Consider the following 22,922-nt stretch of genomic DNA (forward strand, 5'->3'; position numbering starts at 1 on the left):
TTTCAACAATTTTCTATAATCCATAGCATTATAATAATAAGGCCGTACACCTTTTCACAATTTGTATGTTAGAAATATATGATATCTGCGTTATCTGGGTTTGACTGGAAACAGCACACACACACACACATGCATGCATGGGTGATTTTCTTGTACGTTGCCAAAGCATTCCACAAAATATGGCACAACGGGCTTAATTTCCATTAGGAATGGTCAAACTTACCAAATCGTACCTCAACTATTTCAAACTATAGGGAAATTAGATCGTCTGAACGCAACATTACTGCAGCGTTCCCCATGGGTCACAGCTATCTCCTCTGCTCTTTGCTATCTATGTGGCTGACATCCCACGCACTGTTGCCACCACAATGGCTCTAAACGCAGATGATACTGAACAAGTGTTTACGAAAATAGCTTAAAACGTTTATTTTCGATTATCTGTAAAAGAAATATTTTCGAATAGCATTTAACGCACCATGAAGCCTATATCACTGAGATTAAAGCTTTCATAGGCGAAAAGACTGCAAAATTCTTTGCAAATGCTGCTACAGTTCGCCCACAGTTTGTAGATTTCTGCTTGGCATCTTGTCAAGAATAGTTGATTCATGCTGAAGGGGAGAAAGAAATGAAGGACGTACGAATTGGTCGCCAACTAGCGAAATCACGTGCTTTATAGGTAAAATTTTCCAACTGTTATACAAGCAACATAGTTAACTATAATGATCGTAAAAGAGAAGTTAATTTTCCGAAGTGTAATAATAAACAACTCATTCCACAATACAGACTGATTACCCTATTATCGGAATGGATTCTCCTCCTGTTGACATGGGTAGAAGTGTCGAAGGGTCTCGAATCTGTGGGCGTACTATATCCGCCATTACCCACTAATCAACCAAGGGTTAGACTACAGTGAGCATGATCCTGTAAAATACAAAAGTCCTAAAACCATACTGTACAGGTAAGTTTTTAAAATCCACAGCCAGAAATCCGAAATGGGTGAGTCAAAGGCCAAATAATATTCCGAACCTGGTTTATCTCGGGACACATATCCGAAAACCGTACAAAACACGTTTTTTAAGTATGTATATTATTTCTGGGAAACTCCCACGTTTTTTAAGGGCAAAGAGAAAAAACTCAGTCGTAGTCAATAGCTCTTAATGGGCGAGCCAAGTGCTCAATAATATTATTCCTTAACGCAGAAATTATTATTATTATTATTATTACGTCACACCTCCAGGGTGTCCAAAGACTCATCGAGGGAGGGCACCTACTCCAACTCTATCTCCACCAACTACAACCAACTGCAACTACTGTCATCATCTACACCAACGCCATCTACCGCCCACCATCACCACTAGTATTTTCACAGCCAATTACTAACATTCATGCCCACGGCGGTATTCGAACCACAGCCTTTTAGCTAGAGAGCGGATACGCTATCCACTCGACCAACCAGGCCGGCAAATTTTGTTACAAATTCCAAAAAGGGATAAAGGATCACATGTCCAATCAATCCATTGTGTCAGAACAGTTACCAGCCAGCCTTAGTATCTGAAGTTTATTGCGAATTCGTTATCTGGTCGGGACTTACTATTTTGACTTAAGTTGATACTTGATTCGAGATTAGGTGAGAGAGCGTCTCTGGTTATTCACATATTCACATCACATTGTGGTGTGAGTCTCTCTTGGATTAGTTTTTGGATTTTGGATCGTGATTCAACATTCTATTGACTCTCCAGCCTTCGGATATAGGTAAGTATCCTTTTTTGCTTTTCTCCCCTTTAATTATTTCCGCCAGAGCGGGAGCGAATGAAGGATCTGAACTGGAGCCGTAGAGTATGAACAGCAAGTCAGCCACAAAAAAAAAAAAAAGGCGCAAGGACACAGATAATGAAAACACGGAAATGTCCATCGATTCAGCGACCACCAAAAGGGAAATAATCCCCTCCCGTCATACTGCGAGAGAAGGTACAGTGGACCATACAACCTCAGCTCTGAAATTCTGTAACATATTCAGCAGGCTAAAAACACCAATGGCATCCGCATTCAACTAGACACCGACTACCGCGCAATCACCAAATTCGTTGATGAAAAAAGAGTCCCATACCACACCGTCGCCTTAAAAAGCAAAAAATAAAAAATAAATAAATAAATAAACTGAATATGGTGCTGTGTGGTTTCACTGAATCAGTAATAATCGTTGGTTACAACCTAGCAAATTAAGTGCTCTCAGTAAAGACCATCGCGAGATCTTAGACCTCACTACTGTCTGCGACCTGGTTATCAAGCGAAAATCTCTGTGCAGAAGGGTATTCAATGGGCAGTTCCACCGCTGCTAAAATTTTGACCATTTGGAGAGCTGTTTTAAAGCCAAGTTTCGTTGCGCCATGTTCGGGGAAATCAGGGAACGACTAAATTACACCTACTAACTACAAAGGATGCAAAGAATACCCGATTTCAAAGACACTGGGAAAACCAACTCAGGCCTAACTTGACAACAAGACAAAAGGGAAAAAAAAAAATACCGCACATCCAACCACAAAAAATTGGAAGACGCAACAAACTCTGCGTGGCCACAATCCTCATATGCGGAGATGGTGCAGTCTAAAAAAGCAACAAAACAGGAACCTCAGCAACCCAATGGGCCCGATAAAACTGCCGAAGTCCAAAGCCATTCTGGCAGTCATTATTACTGGACATTACAAATCCAGTCAAGAAGCAACAAATTTGTGAGACAAATGCAGACAATTCTCACGCTAATCAATGATGGTTAATGAACATAGAAGACCTTATTCCATTGAAATTGTTTTCTGGATTCAGGCCTAGGATACAAAATACATGAGCTTTAAGAATTCATGATGCCGACCTAATCCTGCTAAACGAAACTTATCTTTGCTCAGTCGACAATCCAAAGCTCAGAAGCTACGTTTTATATCGCAACGACAAGCCCAACGCCTACGGATGTAGAACGGGCATATTTATCAAATGCAACATTGAGCACAGTGAAATGTTGCGTTTGATAAATATGCAACAGTGAGCACAACATTGAACACAGAGAAATCAAGAAACCCTCAGTCACTAACATTTTGATCATTGGTGTTGAAATCCAGACAGCCAATGTTGGTAACCTGTAAATCTGCTGTATGTACAACTAAACTAACAAACGGTACTTGAAATCGACTAAGCGGAGATGATAAACCTCAACAGAGCAGTGCAAGTAGCAGGCGTCTTAAGCGACAAACAGACCCAGCATGGAACAGCAGGACCACTAATTGGGAGGTTAAATGCTCAACGATTTCGCTACCACAAGGAATGTCGTAGTTTTTGTACTACTAGATCACACAGATTATAGCACGGCAGACGCCCCGACATTGTAGGCATCGCCATATTCCGAAACGTCGCTTACCAATGCAGGCTGAATTGACGAAGTCGATCTCAGTTCAGACCACAATTCAAACCACAGTGCTACTTCGCTTAGGCCTGAAACTGGAAAATACTGTGACTAGCTATCAACAATCTACTGGGGAAAGCTACCTAACACACTGCTCAAGTTCATAGGACCAGTCCCAAATATAAAATCTAAAGAGATGATTAATACTTCAATAAACAACCTGGAAGAACAGTTAAATAGCATTCCAAGCTGTTTCCTCTACAGTACCACGCTCAAACATCGGCCGCATCCGAGAGGAAATCACGAATCTCATCGTGATTCGTGATTTACAGGGCTCTGGTCCCTGAAAACCGATAAACCCTCAACGTAGCCACCCGACACGCACTGAGGGTCCATCGGAACAAGCAGTGGAAAACAAACACTGCTGTCTCTAAACATCCACTGTACAACAAATCGTGAGAGTCGTGAAACACAATCCAATGAGCTTTCTCTCCTACCTAGGAAAACTTGCCGAATGGCTGATACTCACAAGACTGCAAAACATCGCGACCGAAAATAATCTCATACCTTATGAGCACTTAGTCTTCCGCGAGAGTCGCTCTCCATTGTACAACCAATCAATCGAGTTGTGGAGCACATCAGTGTGAGATACAACTGAAAATAGAACACCAGTGCCGTCTGTCTTGAAGTTGAAAAGACATTCGACAAGGTCTGGCATAGAGGGATACATATAAACTAATCGACGTCAACCTCCCGTTAGGCCTGATCTGCCTTATTGATTCCTATCTTGAGGATCAGAAGCTTCGTGTGAAACTGCAGACAGATCATCCGAACACAGGATTACAGCAATAGTTCCTCAGGGCTCCATACCGAAATATCTCCATACATCTTTATTCTTCGATATCTATATGGCCGACATCCCCTACATGGGCACCACAACAGTGGCTCTATACGCAGACGATACCGCAATACTGACCAGATCCCTAAGGTCGAGATTGGTAACAGAAAAGCTGCAGACCTCTCTCAGAATTACAGCAGTGGTTTATAAGATGGCGCATCTACGCAGAAAAGAGTATCCTTTTCACAAGCAAACTGACACACCCCCGAAGGCAAGGTCATCATGTTTGATACCTCCTTTCCTTGGCAGCCCATCGCCAAATACTTATGGATACAATTAAACAAAGGACTTCGCTTTGCATCCCATGTAGATTACGCCTGCTCAAAAGCAAACAAAGCAGTAGGACTACCTTGCCACTGATCCGTCGGCTCGGCACGGAAGTCATACTGCTCTTAAACAAAACGATGATCAGAAGTGCACCCGCATGAAGTTCAGCGCTCCATGGTTCATGAGGAATGCACAGCTTTAAGGCGAAGCTCATATCCCAAACATCGCAACCTTTCCGTGCGAAATGGCCGCAAACTTTTATTGCGAATGTAGCAATCCACTCTAACCCATTAATCTGCCAGGCAGTGTACTACGACGAATATGTCTTCAAGACAAACGCCCCAAAACTATACTGCGCAGGTAAGTGCGAAATACACTGCTAATCAGCCCACAATGGGCGAGTCAAATACTCACTAAATAAACCTAATTTGCAATTTCCTTATCTTTCAGAAAAAGATTAAAGGATAAATAACCAAAAGTAGAGTCCATCTCGTCAGAAGCGATAACTGTAACCTTGATATCTCTTCTGGCTTTGGCTCACACTGATAGTAGCTTCTTTCCAGGAGATAGAGAGATTCTGCTCGGTGGCGAGTTTCTGCCTGCCACCAGTGTCAGGCAGAAACTCGTCACCGCTAAGCTTCCTGTCCTGCAGCGATTCACATCAGGTATTCAGTAATGAGTTTAGTAGTGATCCTTTAAGGTTGCTCAGTGAGATTTACGCCTGCTCAAAAGTGATGTTGTAGATCACTCATGATTTCTGAACAGGTATCTTCGCATTTTAACATACCTCAAAATTTGGCTAGTTTGTGTAGACCACCCACATTATACAATATTCACCATGGAAGTAAAATTATGCTTATTTTTACTATGAGAGGATTATAAATGATTAAATCCTTTTAGTTTACTATGGTCTTATGGTCAATTGCAGTGTTCACTAGAGAATAGCCTCAGGTAGAGAAACCCTACTGAAGGAGGTTAACTCAGATAAGGCTAATCATCTGCGTATCAGTCATCTTTGCGCATTAGTTTCAATTGGGCTTTTGGATGGTCAGCTGCATCAGACTGGTGAGAAAGGAAAAACGATAGCCTTTGAGTACATGATGATATAAAAGGGCTGAGAACTTTTTCGCTAACTCATCCTATCCATGTGTCTTTTTTCCCTCCTAATACTATGAGGTTCGCTTACACTTATTGACTACTCTAGTCCTATGATGAACACCTTTTTCGCCTTAAAATGTTTTAACTGTATGCAACTCGGACATATCACCAATCAATATTTCAAACCCTGTCGGAAATGCTAAAGTTCTGAATATCACATTACTACCTGTTCTTTTAAAACTTTCTCCGAAAGCGTAGAGGCACTGGTAGAGCCAATTAGATCAGTAACAGTGTATATATATATATATCGCAGAGGCATCAAGGAAAGTTCCCATATCTTCCGCTTTAGTCTACTAAAGATTGGCCTTTCAAACAAACTATACTTGGTAAAATCACAGAAAAATACGCTACAAAATCAGCCAGAAATTATTCCAAAACTGCAGGAGCCACTTTCCTAGTCAAATAAATGATGGAACAACATTAGTTAAAATTAACAGTAATGAATATAGTATAACAACTGAACAGATACAACACCAAATACAAACAAATGAATTGGTCAAGGAGAAACCGGAAAAGAAACAAAAAAAACAGTAAGCCCTGTGAAAGAACTTAAAATGCAAAAAAGATCATCAAAAAGAAAATATGAATTAATAAAAAACTTGAGGATAAACAAAAATAAAAATTAAAAGATCAACTAAAAAAAGGAACAAAATCAAAAAGGAGAAGAAATGATGAAAAATGTAAAGATGAAGGTGATTGTGGAGCGTCAAATGAAGAGTCCTCAGACTCAAAGGAGCAGTGCCGTCTCTATGGTATATGGCGCCCCCTATGCCAGTTTGTGGCGCCACTAGGTCAATTTTATCAACGCATTGTAAGACAAGACAGGCATCATAAAATTCTTTATTGTTAAAAGCAGTTTATAGTTATTGCCAAAAAAATGAGTATAGAGCATTTGGGGGGAGGCACTGCTCGTGCCACCAACGCTTCGATTCTCTGGTCCTCTTTAATACTATTACTTTTTTTTTTACGATGTTGGCGCCCCAAAGCCATTCGCCCCCCTACACCGGTGCCTCTTGTGCCTAAGCCTAGAGCCTGCCCTGCAAAAGAGTGTATGCACTATGAGGAACCATCTCATGCTAATAAAGGAAAAGCTACAGTAAGTTTTCATGGAAGTTTTCTCAGGACGTTTATCATTTATATGAAAAGAAATAACTAGCTTCCAAATCAAGAATGGTAGCAATGAAATTGAAATAATGGTAAGTGTCTATAAAAACTAGAAAAGAATTTACAGTAAGCAGGCTACACGATTGCTCCTTCGCAGAGTGAAGACTTCATCAGGTTCCTGCCAAATCTAGAAGTTAAAGACTTACCAGTAACACTTCACTTATTCTTGTCCTTCCCCACTCCCCGGGTCATTCTGTATATCCAAAGGGATCCAGAAGGGAAAATCTTGACAACAGACTGAAAATACTGTGGATGTGCAATAAGGCTTATAAATATTCACGCTCCATCGAACAGAACAATCAGACGAAAATTCTTCCAGAAATTTCAGCCAAATTATACGGTGCCCACTATATCATAGCAGCTGGAGATTGGAATTGTATTGAAAATCCCACATTAGACAAAATAGGAAAACACTCCAGAAACGGAAAAGTGGGATATGTCTTGCCAATTCTCAACTATCAGACATATGGAAAATTCGCAATTCTAATCTCTAGGCTTACACGTACGAGTACATGATCACTGAATTGATACCGGGGTACCCGTCTTGATTGAATTTATATCTCTTTTTCCTTAAAATAGGGTAATTCAGATAAAACATCTTGATATCAACATATCAGATCATAATCTAGTTCTACTTAAATACCGCTGCATCAAACAAGTAGAGATCAGTTCCAGATCATGGAGACTTCCACCAAATTTCCTATTGGTCTTTTCAACCAAACTCCAGACACTCTGTTCAAACTGGAATAATGTTACTTTTGAACTGGGATACGTGGTTAAAATTCAAACAAGCAGTAAAACAGAATATGTTTAAATGGGGAAAGGGGCGAGCTTTTCTCAAAAGAAAAAGGTTAAAGACACCTTTTTAAAGAGAGAAACTGGTTCATAGCAAACTAAAGCAGTGGTATAGAATGCAGCAACATCATTAGAAATATCAATATAGAGATGGAATTGGAAAGACAGAAACAAGTGGAAGAAAGAAATTTTAACATAAGAATACAGCATCACTTAGCAGATAACCTTTCAACTGTATTTTTCAATAGACAGTTCACCCAGTTCCGCAAAGAAAAGACTATTACCCAAATCAGCCTGGATGGTGAAGATATATCCACCATTCAAGATATCCTTGACTCCTTTCAAAAACATTATAAAAATTTCTTTGAAAAAGTACTGTAGGTAATTATAACTATTTGAACATTAATGGCTTTCTGTCCATATCCAACTCGACAGATCCATTATAGCATTTGAAGTTATCACAACTTATAAAGAATGCCAGACAAGGAAATTCCTATGACCTCATGGTCTAGGAATATAACTTCACCACTAGGCCTGTGATTTTATTTTTACCATTCTAGTTATACTGTTTAATTATTTTCGCTCTACAGGTCACACGACAAGTGAATTTGTAGCAAGCCATATTCCAAAACATAATAGAGATCATATCTTAATTAACAACTGGAAGCCTAATTCTCTATCTAATACTGACTACAAGATATTTTTTCCGCATTATCACTAACATGCTCAAAGTAGGAATGAGATAGATGATTAAAAGCACACAGGTGTATGGAGTTCCAGACCAACCAGTAGAATTTCATCTGTTTCTGCTATGCGATTTACTCCTCCTAGTTTATATGAAAAATCTACCAGCGCAGTGCTATCTGTAGACCTTATTCAACATTAGATAATGTCCGGCATCCTTTTCTGTTCAACATTCTCCAGCAATGTGGGCAAAAGGCTACTATCTCTTATTAAAGGGGACCTATGTCAATTGATCAACCTGCCTCCTAGTTAATGGGTTTATATCAGATCCAGTCAAAATTCAAACAGAAGTCAAGCAAGGTTGTCCTCTTAATCCAGTGCATTTTGCATTGGTTCTTGAACCGTTCTTGAATGAAATCGGCAATATACGTGCTGTGTGGAAAATAACAGTTCTCTCAACAATGAAGGAAAATAGATATTAGAATATTCCGAGGATGTAGTATGTACTTCTTTGAGGGATAATCATTCCAGATACATCTTTATTTTGGTACTTTAATTCAATGGATGCTGATGTTGACAGGACAAAATTAAAAGTGTTTGGAAAGTGGGATCTCAGAAGCATTCCCTTTGGACTAATCCCTAAGAGAGAACCTCTTACTATATTTGGAATTCCCCTCTCCACCTACTCAAAGTTCTTTGGCAACTAATATACAAAAACATTGAAACCTTAGAGACTGGAAAATTGGGCCACTTTCCTTTTCTTCTAAAGCTATAGTATTTAAAACCATAATTTTCCCTTCTTAGTTGTACATAATAAATGTTACGGATATTAGAGGAAAAGCAATTATATAGTAAACCTTTGCAATATTTTTGGTCAAGCAAGTACCAAGAAGTTGAAAAAGAATGCCTTCAACTATCAAAGATCTATGGAGGCTTCCAGTGTTAAAATTCTACTATTTATGCAATACCGCTTCAAAAATCCATAAAATGTGGCAGACTAATCACATGTGCAGACTTTCTCCAATACTACCAGTAGTTTCATCCACCCCCGTTTGGAGTAAATAATTATAAAGATTGGAAAGCTGAGATTGTTCCTGAATACTATAACATTCTGTGCTCTAAGATTGCTTCAAAGTTCTGGCATTGACATCTTTTCCAGTAATAAAATTTATACCAAGCAAAACTTGGTATAAAGAAATCTTAAACCTGTTTTGCCACGAACTTCCACCGTTGGGTATTGACAATAATACTTTGTTTCATGACTTACTCTAACAGGCAGGATCTTGTTTGGAGAATTTCATAGTGACCTCCAAAATTGCATAGTATCAAATGGAGATACTTTAACATAGAAGATCAAGTCTAGCGGATTGGAAACAGTAGAACATGAATTCTACAGCTGCCCTCTTGCCCTGAGTATTGGAACAGATTATGTAATATGTTAAGCATTTCATTGTTTACAACAGAACACATTCTTTTTTTTTTCTTTTCTTTTCTTTTTTTTTTTTTTTTTGAAGTAACCCCAGCAATGGAAAGATATTTTTGATTTTTACAATTAATAAATTAAAATGCCATTTATAGAAAGTTAGGCAAAACATGGATTTTAAATTTAGCGATATAACATATAAATGCTTTACAACATTGTATTATTGTTCAGTCAGAATATTTTTGTATTTAGAAAGAAGCATTCTAGAAGATACCAAATTTTTGGCTACGCGGTGTAGAACACCCACGTTATGCAATAAAAACAAAGGGGAGATGAAATTCTGTATATTTTTACTATGAGAGGTTTTTAAAATGATTCGATCCCCAGCAATTGACCATAAGCCCACAGTTTACTGTGGAGTTATGGTCATTTGCTGGGGATGACTGGAGAGCAGTTCTTAGGCAGAGAAGGCCAACTCAAAGAGGTTAACTTAGATAATGCTAACCACCTGATATCAGTCACCTTTGAGTTTTTGTTTATATTAATCTTTTGGTTGTTCAGCTGCAATGAGACTGGTGAAAAAGAAAAAAAAAAACGATAGCCTTTCAGTACATAATGATATAAAACAGCTGAGGCCTCTTTTTCTATCTCTAATACTATCAATCTCTCTTTTTAGTCTCACGATATTATCAGGCTCTCTTGCATCCTATACTAACTGCGCTAGACCTGTGATGGACACCCTTTCCGTAATGCATAGCATTACTCACATCCGAGAGGGGAGGGTGTGCTTTGCATTATGGAATATTAAGGCAATTGATGGGAAGTCATTTGCCTCTGTATACAAGTAGTCTAGTCGTGAAGATACTTCACGCACAAACTTTGTTTGCTTCGATAAGGGATGTATTAAACCAAGAATATAATCTTGTTATCGTTAATTTATTGTTGACAAGGTTTGCAGTTTGTCGTATTTGGACCAGTACGGATTTGAAAAAAATAAAAAATAAAAAATTCGAATGAATCTTGTTTCCAGCTGTCATTTGTACCGTAGAATTAGTAGAATGTATAATGAAAACCTGGGAAGAAGAATCACTTCAATATCATAGTCCAGCAGAAAAAGGAAGGGGACGCAGAGTTATGGTATGGAGAATGTTTTTCTGCAAATTCTTCGGGAGCCCTGATTCCCATATCCCATACTCTGAATGGTAATTCAACAAAGATTTGCAACAGTCACTTGACAAGGTTTCAACAGAAAGAAAACATTTAGTTAAGATAAAAAGCCAAATGGCTAGTTTTCTGGCACCTTAATACAGAAAATAAGGGGATAAACATCCTTTGTTGTTTTATAGCCAGTAAGCGAAACTAAAGATCGATAACTACGATCTATAAGTTTCATGCCGAAAAACTATCGGCGAAGGCAATTCGAAGTAAAGGTGGAGCAAGCTCCCTCACTATTCTTGATATTTTCTCATAATGTAAAACACAGCTCCTAGGAGATGTAATACTGTCATTACATTATGAGGAGAGGTCACTACCCAGACCGGTTTCAACCTTTTTTGAGGTCTCAGTGAGTAGGTAGACCTGGAAGATATCAAAGCTTAGTGAAAAGAACTTCCATACCTTCACTATACGAATACCATAAAGGTGTAATTATATTTTAGTTAAGATAAAAAGCCAAATGGCTAGTTTTCTGGCACCTTAATATAGAAAATAAGGAGATAAACATTCTTTTTCGGCATGAAACTTATAGATCGTAGTTATCGATCTTTAGTTTCGCTTACTGGCTATAAAACAACAAAGGATGTTTATCCCCTTATTTTCTAGAAAGAAAACATCAAAAAGGCTACAATTTTCCAAAACAACAACAACAAAAAAAATATATATATATCTATACAGTATATATATATATATATATATATATACATACAGTATATGTATGTAGAAAGTATTTTACCTTGGGTATAATAAATGTTAAAGATACCAAGCTTAAGCAAACTGACTTGGGAAATGGAGTAAATTTTTGTATTTAGAAAGAAGCATTCTAGAAGATACCAAATTTTTGGCTACGAGGTGTAGAACACCCACGTTATGCAATAAAAACGAAGGGCAGATGAAATTCTGTATATTTTTACTATGAGAGGTTTTTAAAATGATTCGATCCCCAGCAATTGACCATGTTAGACAAACTATATGTTAGATATATAGATATATGTTAGACAAACAAGTCAAGTTTGCGCCTGCAAGTGTTGCAAGTCTAGCTGACCCTACAGGTAGTGCAAGACCAAGGCAACTCATAGTAAAAGTAGGATAAGTTCTGATCACTAATCTTAATATTTACCTTTAATTCCAAAACACATCTCCTAGAGGAGATGTATGATGTTTTGTATTAAAGGCAAGGGAGGCCACTACCCAGACCGGTTTCGACCTTTATTGAGGTCTCATCAGTGGGAGCCAGGCTAGAAATACCAAGATTATAGTAATACAGAGCTTATAAGTATTTTACCAGAACAAATTACCATAAGGTGTTTTAACCTTATTAAATAAAAATCTCAGGAGGAGATATAGATGTAGAAAGTAGTTTACCTTGGGTATAATAAATGTTAAAGATACCAAGCTATTTTAAACCTGGTTTTACTCCATTTCCCAAGTATTCTACTTTTACCATGAGTTGCCTTGGTCTTGCACTACCTGTAGGATCAGCTAGACTTGCAACACTTGCAGGCGTAAACTTGACTTGTTTGTCTGTTTGCTTACTTGGGAAATGGAGTAAAACCAGATTTAAAATAGATTGGTATCTTTAACATTTATTATACCCAAGGTAAAATACTTTCTATTTATATCTCCTCCTGAGATTTTTATTTAATAAGGTTAAAACACCTTATGGTAACTTGTTCTGGTAAAATATTTATAAGCTCTGTATTACTAAAATCTTGGTATTTCTAGCCTAGCTCCCACTGATGAGACCTCAATAAAGGTCGATACCGGTCTGGGTTTCAAACTCAAACTTCTAACATCCATGTGTGCTATGATGAGCTCGAAAGAAAGATTGTCGAATCTAGAGAAATTTCTCTAGATTCTTCTCATATCAACAACAGCCTAAGTTTCAATCTCTCTGACTCACACGTTGCCTCTGTTCAATATTGGCGCACTCGCGACAGCGCGTAGTATATGTTTGTTTGGAAATCAAGCTCGCATTTTGTTTTCAAACACGCTACTGTCGTTTTGTACTTGTTCTGTTATTACAATTTTAAGTCTCTGTAATTCTTTATATATTTCTTTGATTGTGATACCTGAAGATGTTGATCTATTCAACGAAATTTATCTTTTTAAATATACCATGTCATCTTTTTATCTCTCGGTAACAGTCATTAAAGTGGTTTGAATATATAAACACACATGCGGTTAGCTTAATGGCTGTGCGATTCTCAACCACATGCGTGGGGAAGGAGTGTCCAGGTTCGAGTCCCGTCAGTGACGTGAGGTGCTCAAGGATCTTCCTCAGCCATAGCCAAGTTAGCCGGTCTTGGGCACGGGCAGTACTGCTTTTTCATCCCGCAAGCAGATAAACCGGCCCCGTGAACACACACGGACTATAGTCATGAATACCTCCAATAGGAAGGATGCAGCAGAGGAGTGGCGTGCCTGCTGCGTTATTTCGCAGTGACCCAACCCGTTTGAATCAGATGGAAGGGATATATATATATATATATATTAGGGGTTACCAAGTCATTTTATGAGCTTGGTTATTTAACTCCTAATCCCAAGTATGCAAACAATTAAGTTTGCGCCTGAAACATAGTTCAAGTCTAAATATGGTACAACACCAGGGCAACTCATTGTAAAAGTGGTTAAAGCTCTGATCACTATTCTTAGTATTTTCCCATAATGTAAAGCACATCTCACTTAAAGATGTATATTGCAATACATTATGGGTGGGGGTCACTACCCAGACTGGTTTCAACCTTTTTTGTGGTCTCCTCAGGTATCAACTTTACCTATAGAAGTTGCAACAAGGTGTTTTTATTTTTAATAAGAATCTCTGGGGGAGATTATAGATGTAATTAATTACATCTATATCTATATTTATCATCTATATCTCTCACCAATGTAATTAAAAATTAATTACACACACACACACACACACACACACACACACACATATATATAGTAGTGTTGTAGTGCTAAAATAATGTTTGTTTACAGAAGAAAAAAGTTGACTGAAAATGTTGGAGTTCTTCGCCAAGAAATCGAATCGTGTAGCCCACCCATCCTGAAAATAACTAAGGAAACTACAAGTGTTCTGATTTTTCTATAAGAGAAGTGTTCACCACATGCTTCCCTTGATGAATCAATCATGTTTTCTTCAGTTTGCCACTGAATGTACAAGGTTTGATCCTTGTATTTGAAGACAAGAATCAAGTCGTTATTTTATTTTCTTGAATGTTTGTAGTATACAGTTCACTTCTTATAGTTGTTGGACTCTGATTATTTTTTAAAACTTTCTACGCACTTTTCTTTTAAATATGATGTTCAGTTTTATCCTGCTCAAGACAAAATGTTGATCACTTCTTATTTTAAATACCCATATATACTTATGTGTGAAGATATCGCTATCAACAACAATAACAGACTCGATGAGACTTTTCTTATTTCTTGTATCTTCTCTGTTTGTGAAATTTTGCACAACGTTACTAGCACAAGGTAACGACTAGTCCATGTTATGAACAGAAATCTAGTAGGTACTTATCGTATTATCAGTTTTTCTGCTCTCTCCTAATTTTCCCAAATCATTTCTGTATTTCTAGTATCCATTTCCCACTCTGCTGTTTAGAGCTCAAGAATGACCAACTTTTCATTTTTCTTTGTGTCAGCTGCCTTCTCTAATTACTGGTAAAATTCCTTCATTTCTAAGTTTCTTTCCTATCAGTAGTTTCTTTTCGTTTAGTTTTTATTGCATTTAAGTTTCTATCTTAACTTTTTCACTCTTTTGAATTTGTTCCTGTAATAATGTTCTCCCCCCCCCCTCTCTCTCTCTCTCTCTCTCTCTCTCTCTCTCTCTCACACACACACACACACACACACACACACACACACAGCCTAAAATTCTTTTTAAAAAAATAATTTTAGCTGTTGAAAAGATTATAATCTAAATTTTTTTCTAATGCTCCAATTTATAAACAGGGTTGCCTGCTGAGAAGATACTGATGCCTCTGTCGGTGGACTGTGCTTCTGTAAGTTAATTTCATCTAATTTTATACTATTTTTTTTAAGTAGAAACGTGGAGGTGTGAATAATAGCATTCATTATTTCTGATTCAGCGATCGTGCGATAGAACAAATGTCTAATGTGTTCAGTCCCTTTAACTTCCTCGTGTTTTGTGTTTGTGCGAGGATTCGGGAAGACAAAATATCTTTATGTACTATCTACCATTCCTGCACTAATGCAACCGTTTTTATCTATGAATAACTTCGGTTAGTGACTTGGTAGTTGGTTAATAGACAAGAAAGACAATAAGAAGCCATATTCTTCTATAATTATTCCCTATTCAAGTAGCATTGCGTTCTCATTCTGCAAGGTTCGATATTTGTTCTAAATGGATCACTTTTATCATAACATTTTCGAAAAGTTAAATTTTCGGTGAATTGTTTTTTCTATGAATTACATTTTCGACAAATTGTCGTTCGATGAATTGTCTTTCGATTAATTGCCTTTTCGATGAATCCGCCGGATACCGATGTTTAGGTACATAGAACGTGTTTTATTGATACATTTCTTGGTTTTCCTTTCGGTCTGACAAGAGCAATTCTGCTATTTATAGGTTTAAAATTCGTCACATATCTTTTGGCAGTTTTATGAATAAAAAAAAACGAACTCATTCTCCTCCTAGTTGTGTTCCTAAATAAAGCAAAATGTTTTCCTCATTTGTAACAAATTGACCTGCCTGTGGCCAGCTGCTCTCACAAACCAATGATGGCGTAAGAATTCATATTGTAGTAGCTTGAGTTAACCACTTTTCTGAAGTGTTCTGATATTCCAAGTACCAACCATAAAATTTCTCCTGAGGAATTGAAAATGAGGACTTCGCCACCCAGAAGGTGGCGAAGTCCGCATTTCTCCGACCAACGACCGAGCCAGCATAGAATGCCGTAAGACTGTCTCCATACTACGATATGGGTAGATATAGACAGGTGGCGCCCATCATCTCCTCTCCTGTCTTTAGCCTATTTGGCAAGGCAAATACTTAGGAGAGAAGACAGACGCCCACTTCATTAGAGATGAAAGAAAATAACAAAATAGGAAAGATTCACTCTCAGCCCTCGAATACTCTAAATAGCATGGGGGGGGGGGGAGGAAGGATACATGAAGTAAGGCATGATCCAGCATCAGGTATCTTACGTTCGCCACATCGCCAGAGCGAGCCCTTGACTGCATACGCCAAGACTGCTTGTTTTTTTCAGCCGGAGTCTACTTGGCAAGAATTCTTTTGTTGTTGTTCCGTTTTATGATGTTTTCTATTCCCCTGCCAGTATTTTTATAGCAGATTTCGAGTACTTTTGGTAACTTGTTTCTAGCCGCTTCTTTAGCCAACTGATCCGCTCTCGTTTCCTGTTATCCCAGTATGCGCGTTCACCCAACAGAACTTGATTTCCCCTCCCTCTACAGTGAGATTCCAAATCAGATTTCTTGTCTGTTCTATTAATGCTATTTGGTTGTTCTGATTTTTTATGCCGTCTATAGTGTTTTTACTATCACTGTAAATTGTTGTCGTCCTTTGATGAGAGGTGTTGAGTTCTAATTCTCGGAGATATGTAAGTGAATGAACTATGGCAAGTTGTTCTGCTTGGTTGTGGAACATAGAGAATGCAGTCTGGGGCAGCGTTCTTGTATAAAGCCTGTTATATGCAATGAAAGAAGCAGACGTTCCCTCCGGTTTTGCTTTCGTCAGTGTATATATGGAATTCGTCACTTTCTGAGCTTTCCTTTTCCTTAATGTATGTTCTCTTTGCTGGGCGGGGCCACCATTTTCGTTATATCTTCCTGAAGTGACTTCATGCGTAAGAGAGAAGAGAATTTGTGTATTTTCAGGCAGATCGGTGTTAGAGCTGCAATAACGCATGCTGCCTCGAAAGATATTGTCCTGTATCCTTTAATTAAACGTATGGCTATAAGGAGTTGAACTCTGTTTAGCTTTTGTCAGTTTTTCTTTGATTTTAGTGAATTTTCCATCATAAGATATTAATAGCAGTACAGCTCCGGTATATATTGTTTTCAGCGCTCGTTGGCCTAATCCCTACTTAATCCTTATCGACTTTGCTAGAGGGTTTACAATTTGTAAGCTTTTTTCGGCAACATATGATATGCGCTTGGTGATGATAAATTTGTTATCTATTTTACTCCTAGGTATTTTAGCTTACTGGCTACCTCGAGAACTTCCCCATTTAGGAAAACCGTTACAGGTTGTTTTGATTTTTTACGTGAGATACGGAGCACTCTAGACTTGATGTTATTGAAGGTAACTTTCTTCTCGCGTGCTCACTCTACAATTTTAAAGGGTTCTTCGTTGGCTGTTACTTCTAACTGTAAGCCTTCACGTCCCCGAATCATTATCATCGGCGAAAGCTATGACTTTTGTTTCCGTAGTGAAAGGAAGTCTTAAAAGCGAGTCGTACTGGATGTTCCAGAAGCCTGGTCCACAGCAGGAGCCTTGCGGGCCGCCTCTTTTGAATTCTTTCGTTACAACTGTGGTTTTTAATGTCATGGTTACTCTTCTGTCTGAAAAATAATTTTTTGTAACATAGAGTACATTTTTTGTACATTTTAATTCTCTTAAGTGATTGATTATGGCTGGCCAACACGCAGCATCGAAGGCTCCTTGTACTTCGCGTGAGATCAGTAGTACGTCTTTTTTTTGCTGTAGACCAACTATTTTCAACCCGTGTGCCGCGAGGGGTCTTCAGGTGTGCCGCGAGATTTATGAAAACAAATTACCGTATAAGACGCACCGGTGTATAGAACACCCCCATTTTTTGTACACATTTTTCAGGAAAAAAAAAAAACTTTATCACTGATTATTATAATGAATTTACAGTATTTCAAATATAAAGTAACAAGTAGGTCTACTTTCAATAAATACCTAATCTAACTAGGAAAGAGTACCCATCTTTTAATCGTCAAAACCCAGAAATTCATCTCCAGAGCTAAATGAAGAGATACTTGAAACCTCTTCTAAATCAGAATCTGAGTCCTCATACAACAAATTGTCCTCTGTACCATCCAGTGCATTACTAATTCCAGACTTCTTAAATGATTTAACCACTGTCTCAGTTTTCACAGCATCCCATGAAGCTTTGGAATGGTGTGAAACTCACAAACAAACTTGCGAAACGCTAGGCCTCTTCCTTCTTCCTGATGGCGTGACCACAAAATCTGAAGACTGCATACAGCTGTTCCACTTCTCCTTCATAAATCCCTTAAATGGTTTATTAATACAGACATCTAAAGGTTGAAGCTGACTAGTTAGACCTCCTGGAATTACAGCTAATTGAGTTTTTTCAATTCCTTGAGTTTATTTGTAACATCGTCTGTTCTGTGAGAACGAAACTGATCCCATATTAGCATGGCAGGCTTCTTCAACAGTCCACCAAGGCGCCTAGACCAAATTTTATCTATCCATAACTTCATTTCTCCTCCATCCATCCAGCCTTTTGCGTGAACATGTACAAACACTCCTTTAAGCAGTTTTTCTTTGGGTAGAGTCTTCCTTTTAAAAATCAATAGTGGCAGCACAGCAGGATAAAACAACCGTGTAGTTAACTTAAACCGCTTACTGGCTGAAAAACAATAAGGGATTTTTATCCTCTTAACTTATATCAACCTCGCCAGAAAAAAATAGCCGTTTTGGCTTTTCATCTTAGTTATACTATGTTATAATATAATATAGTGACACACCTTTCGGTCAATCGTATAGCAAAAGTATGTAAGTTTTCTTCACTTAAACTCTGATATTCTAGGTCTAGCTACTCACTGATGAGACCTCAAAAAAGGTTGAAACCGGTCTGGGTAGTGACCTCTCCTCATAATGTAAAACAGTACTACATCTCTTAAGAGCTGTGTGTTTTACATTATGAGAAAATATCAAGAACAGTGAGGGATCTTGCTCCACCTTTGCAACGAGTTGCGGTGGTGTGGCACTACCAAGTGGTCACTTACGCTTGGATACGCTGACAGTTCGTCGGCATGAAACGTTACAGATCGTAGTTTTCGATCTTAGTTTCGCTTACTGGCTGAAAAACAATAAGGGATTTTTATCCTCTTAACTTAAACCGTGTAGTGAGTTTTTTCGTGCTCCGAAGTTTTAATAGTAACACTTTTAGTGCCCTTTGAATCTACAGTTTTGTTTGAGGGCACATCAAAAGTCAGCGGAACCTCGTCCATGTTTCCTATTTGCGCAAGTTCAAAATTTTCTCGTTTCCTTGCGTTAATGACGAATCGATGAAATTCAATCATTTTTTCTTCATATTCAGCTGGAATCTTTTGTGATATTTTTGTTTTAGTCCGCATACATAGCTGGTTTCTCTTCATGAATATTGAACACCATGATGTTGATCCAGTAAAGTTGGTGATCCCTCTGTTAGTGGCCATCGCTTTCGCTTGATGAATAATCATTTTTGTAGACACTGAAAGTCCCGCTTTTCTGCGGTCTAAAATCCAAGAATTCAGTTCTGCCTCAAGTTCTGGCCATTTTGCACTTCCACTTCATAGGTTATGTTTACTGTGAGTTGCTTTTTTTAATCCTCTTCCTGATTCTGCCAAGTTCTTATCTCTTTCTCAGTTGGGGGTGTTCCGAAATGCCTCTCTGCCGCCCTGTTTCCGTGTTCTTTAGCATACGCAATCACACGTAGCTTGTATGCAATATTGTAACAATGCCGACGTTTTTAGCCATAATTTGCCAAGAAATTTAGAGAAAATTTAACAGCAGAAATTTATCACCGTTCACAACTGCGATGACAGCGCATGCGCATCCACTGAACTCTACATCAGTGTTTCTCAAAGTGTGGTACGCGTACCCCCTGGGGTACGTGAAAGGTGTTCAGGGGGGTCAGTGGCAATTTTCGGCTATGCATCATTTACGCAAGAATAAAATTCAATGTATCCGTGAAGATCGAGATCGTAAAACGTTATTTTACCGACCGTGCAATATGTTTCTCAACAAACAGTGCAATTAGAGACAACTGGGATAAAAACGGCACTAACTAATAAATCGCATGTCTCCCTCCCACAGAAAATGCTGTATGACTCAAGCAAAACCTTATGTTGCAGGTGCAACATATGGTTTTGTTTGAGTGAACGTGTCAAAACGAAGAAATATATAGTGAATGTGTTTCAGATATTATATAAGGAATTCGGTTGAAGAGATTAGCATCTCAACTCAACTGTCGGCTTGTCTTTGTCATTTAGTAGCACGATCTTTTGTTAATACCGCATTAATCATATGAACGCGGATGTCTGAAGTTGGAGAAACACTGCTCTACGTAACTGGAATGCTCTCTCACACACACACACAGCGCAAGGAAGCAATAAAGAAATCGTGTAACTCGGAACAGAGAAGATTTCCGGAAATGAAAATAATAAAAAACTGAGTATCGGTGTATAAGACGCACCCTGTTTTTCAGACATATTGTCAAAGAAAAAAAAGTGCGTCTTATACGCCGGCAAATACGGGTAATTGAAAGACATAATGTCGTAATTTGCACATTTATTTATTAGTGTCTGGTCTTCCCTCTTCTTGTGTGTGTAAATCAATTAAAATATGCCTAATTTTGCCAGATCATCAAAAAAATTAAAAGAATATATTTTTAGTGTGCCGCAGAATTTTAATAATTAGTCTAGGTGTGCTGTGTTATGAAAAATATTGAAAATCACTGCTGTAGACTGTCTTCTGCGAACTCTTTAACATCTGTAATTGTGTCTACTGTGTTATAAATCTATTGAGGTATAAATGCATATTGATTGCTACTTAACAGGTTTCTTGAGTAGACATAGTGCATTATTCGGTTTATTAGAAGCTTTTCTAGCACCTTACCAGCAACGTTTATGAGACTGATTGGCCTGAATTGCTCATTTAGTCAAATGTTTCTTTTCCTAGTTTAAAAAGCTCTAAATTTATGGGTATAATTTTAGAGCATTTCCGTTCTAAAGGAAAGCGCCTTCTTTTTAAGCATTCGTTGTAAATGCTTACAGCGAATATTTACTAAAATATTTACTAAAATAAAGAGCCAAAAGGCTTCAGTTCGGTGATGCAAAAAAAATAACAGAGAGCTCACGGGAATGCACTTGCCGGCATTTACGAATTGCCCTAGCTGGACCTTATAGGAGACATGATCGCTATATCCACAGCGAGTGTATTCCCATAAGCTCTCTGGTCAAATTTCATACGAAATTTTATAGTTTCTCTATTTGGCTTATAAATTAAGTGGATTTAATATCCACTTGATTTTTGTAATTTTTGCATCGCCGAACTAAAGCCTTTTGGCTCCTTGTTTTAGTAAATACTTTTACGCACCGACCGAGAGTTCGCTTAGGAAAAATAAACCTCTCCGACGTGTCATGTTCCTTAGTATTGAAAGAGAGTTTTTCCTCTCTTAAGGTTTTTTCCCAGTGAGGGGGGGGCGGCTTAAGATTTCGGGGGGAGGCTAAGATTTCGGGGGGGTTGCCTTGAGAGAGCAATTTGAGTCTAGTGGAAAGTGTTTCCGGCGTGGCCCGTGTGGAGTTTTGTAGGTGGATGCTTTTCCCTGGAATATGAGCGGTTCTGTTCAGTGAAGTTGGACGATTGTTCGGTCACTCATATGGAGTGGTCCGGGGGATCGCCTAATTTTAGAGAGGGCTTTATTTAAGTATCTGCCTGGTCTCTGAAGAAGCTAAGCTGTTCTATGCTAATCCCATTTAAGTGATGTTCTGTGATTAGGCGTGCGCGCGCGCGCGTGTGTGTGTGTGTGTGACCCACATACTCAATGTAATCAATATGAAAGTGTCCTTAATTTTTATTCAATCCCTAATTTAATACAAAATTTGCATTAAAAATCAGAGTAAATCTTTTGTCTTTTTAGCTAATAAATAAAACCGATTTTTTTTTTTCGTTTCCGAGAAATGATGAAAACTTGCCATTGCATATACACTCTACCGAAATAAATATCGGGACAAGATATTATTTAGAGAAATCGAAATTGAACTCTCTCTATAAGTAATATTGAAACAGCCTTTCCGTTGGTTCTAATACCATTTTCTATCCTCCCAGGTATACTCTCTACCAATTTCTGATAATAAGACGGGTTCATGAAATCGTTTTGAACTATTCATTCTTCAAAATTATATACCCTGGTTCGAATTCATGTATCCTTGTTTGAGGTATAAAATTGCCCTGATTCTCACTTGATATTTCATTCCTTCCTATTTGGTTGGAATTCGGACCCTTCAGGCCACACAAGTTTGCTTAATAATCCTGCCTACAACTGATATAAATATGAAAGTAATCTTTTATCATTGTCATGGCTTGGTCAGTGATATAGCATCCATCACGCAGGATACCTGTTCGGGGGAAAGGAGACCCTCAAATGATGGTGCCTCTCTTTTTTTCTTCATTTTTTTTCGCATGTTTTCTTGCCGAAAGTCTTGTCGTCGTGTTTGGCATGCGGCTCAGTGTCTACACATCCTGATAAAAAAAGATGTGTGCACACAGAGACAAAGGTGATCCTCATTACCAAGACCAACTATTCAGCTTGGTTACAAATGTTCTTGGTACACAGTGTCTCCTTTTCAATGGTCTATAGGACAAGAGCTTCATGCTTGGTCTGAACATAACATACCATCGAGAGTAGTTCTGGCACTCCAATTCAGAATTCATTTATTGCTGCAGATAGTAAGCGTCCTTATGTAGCCTTATAGTGTCTGAGCACTGAATTAATCTTCCTTTGCGTATACCGGCATCTCCAAATTTATCAGACGAGCTAATAAGGCCACAACCATAGTTGAAAACATTATATACTATCAAAAGACACAAAAAAGTAAGAAATAGAAACAGAAAATATCAGAGATATCTGCCAATATGCCATAATTTCTTTCAAATTATTCAACAGGTGAGTGGAAAA

General features: G+C 38.1%; 1 protein-coding gene across 4 annotated transcripts in view; it reads left to right on the plus strand.

Moving 5' to 3' along the window:
• LOC150094596 (uncharacterized) overlaps positions 1-22,922 on the plus strand; it is a 700,870-nt gene that overhangs the window by 93,065 nt on the left and 584,883 nt on the right. For all 4 annotated transcript variants that reach the window (XM_090411629.1, XM_090411628.1, XM_090411625.1 and 1 more), the window contains exon 2: positions 14,959-15,008. The gene's annotated coding sequence lies outside the window, so the exon portion shown is untranslated. The remainder of the gene's footprint in view (positions 1-14,958; positions 15,009-22,922) is intronic.

Source organism: Typopeltis vanoorti, chromosome 21 (genome assembly GCF_054136105.1).
Source record: "Typopeltis vanoorti isolate ZY-2024b chromosome 21, IOZ_Tvanoo_1.0, whole genome shotgun sequence".
In the NCBI taxonomy this organism is placed as follows: domain Eukaryota; kingdom Metazoa; phylum Arthropoda; class Arachnida; order Uropygi; family Thelyphonidae; genus Typopeltis; species Typopeltis vanoorti.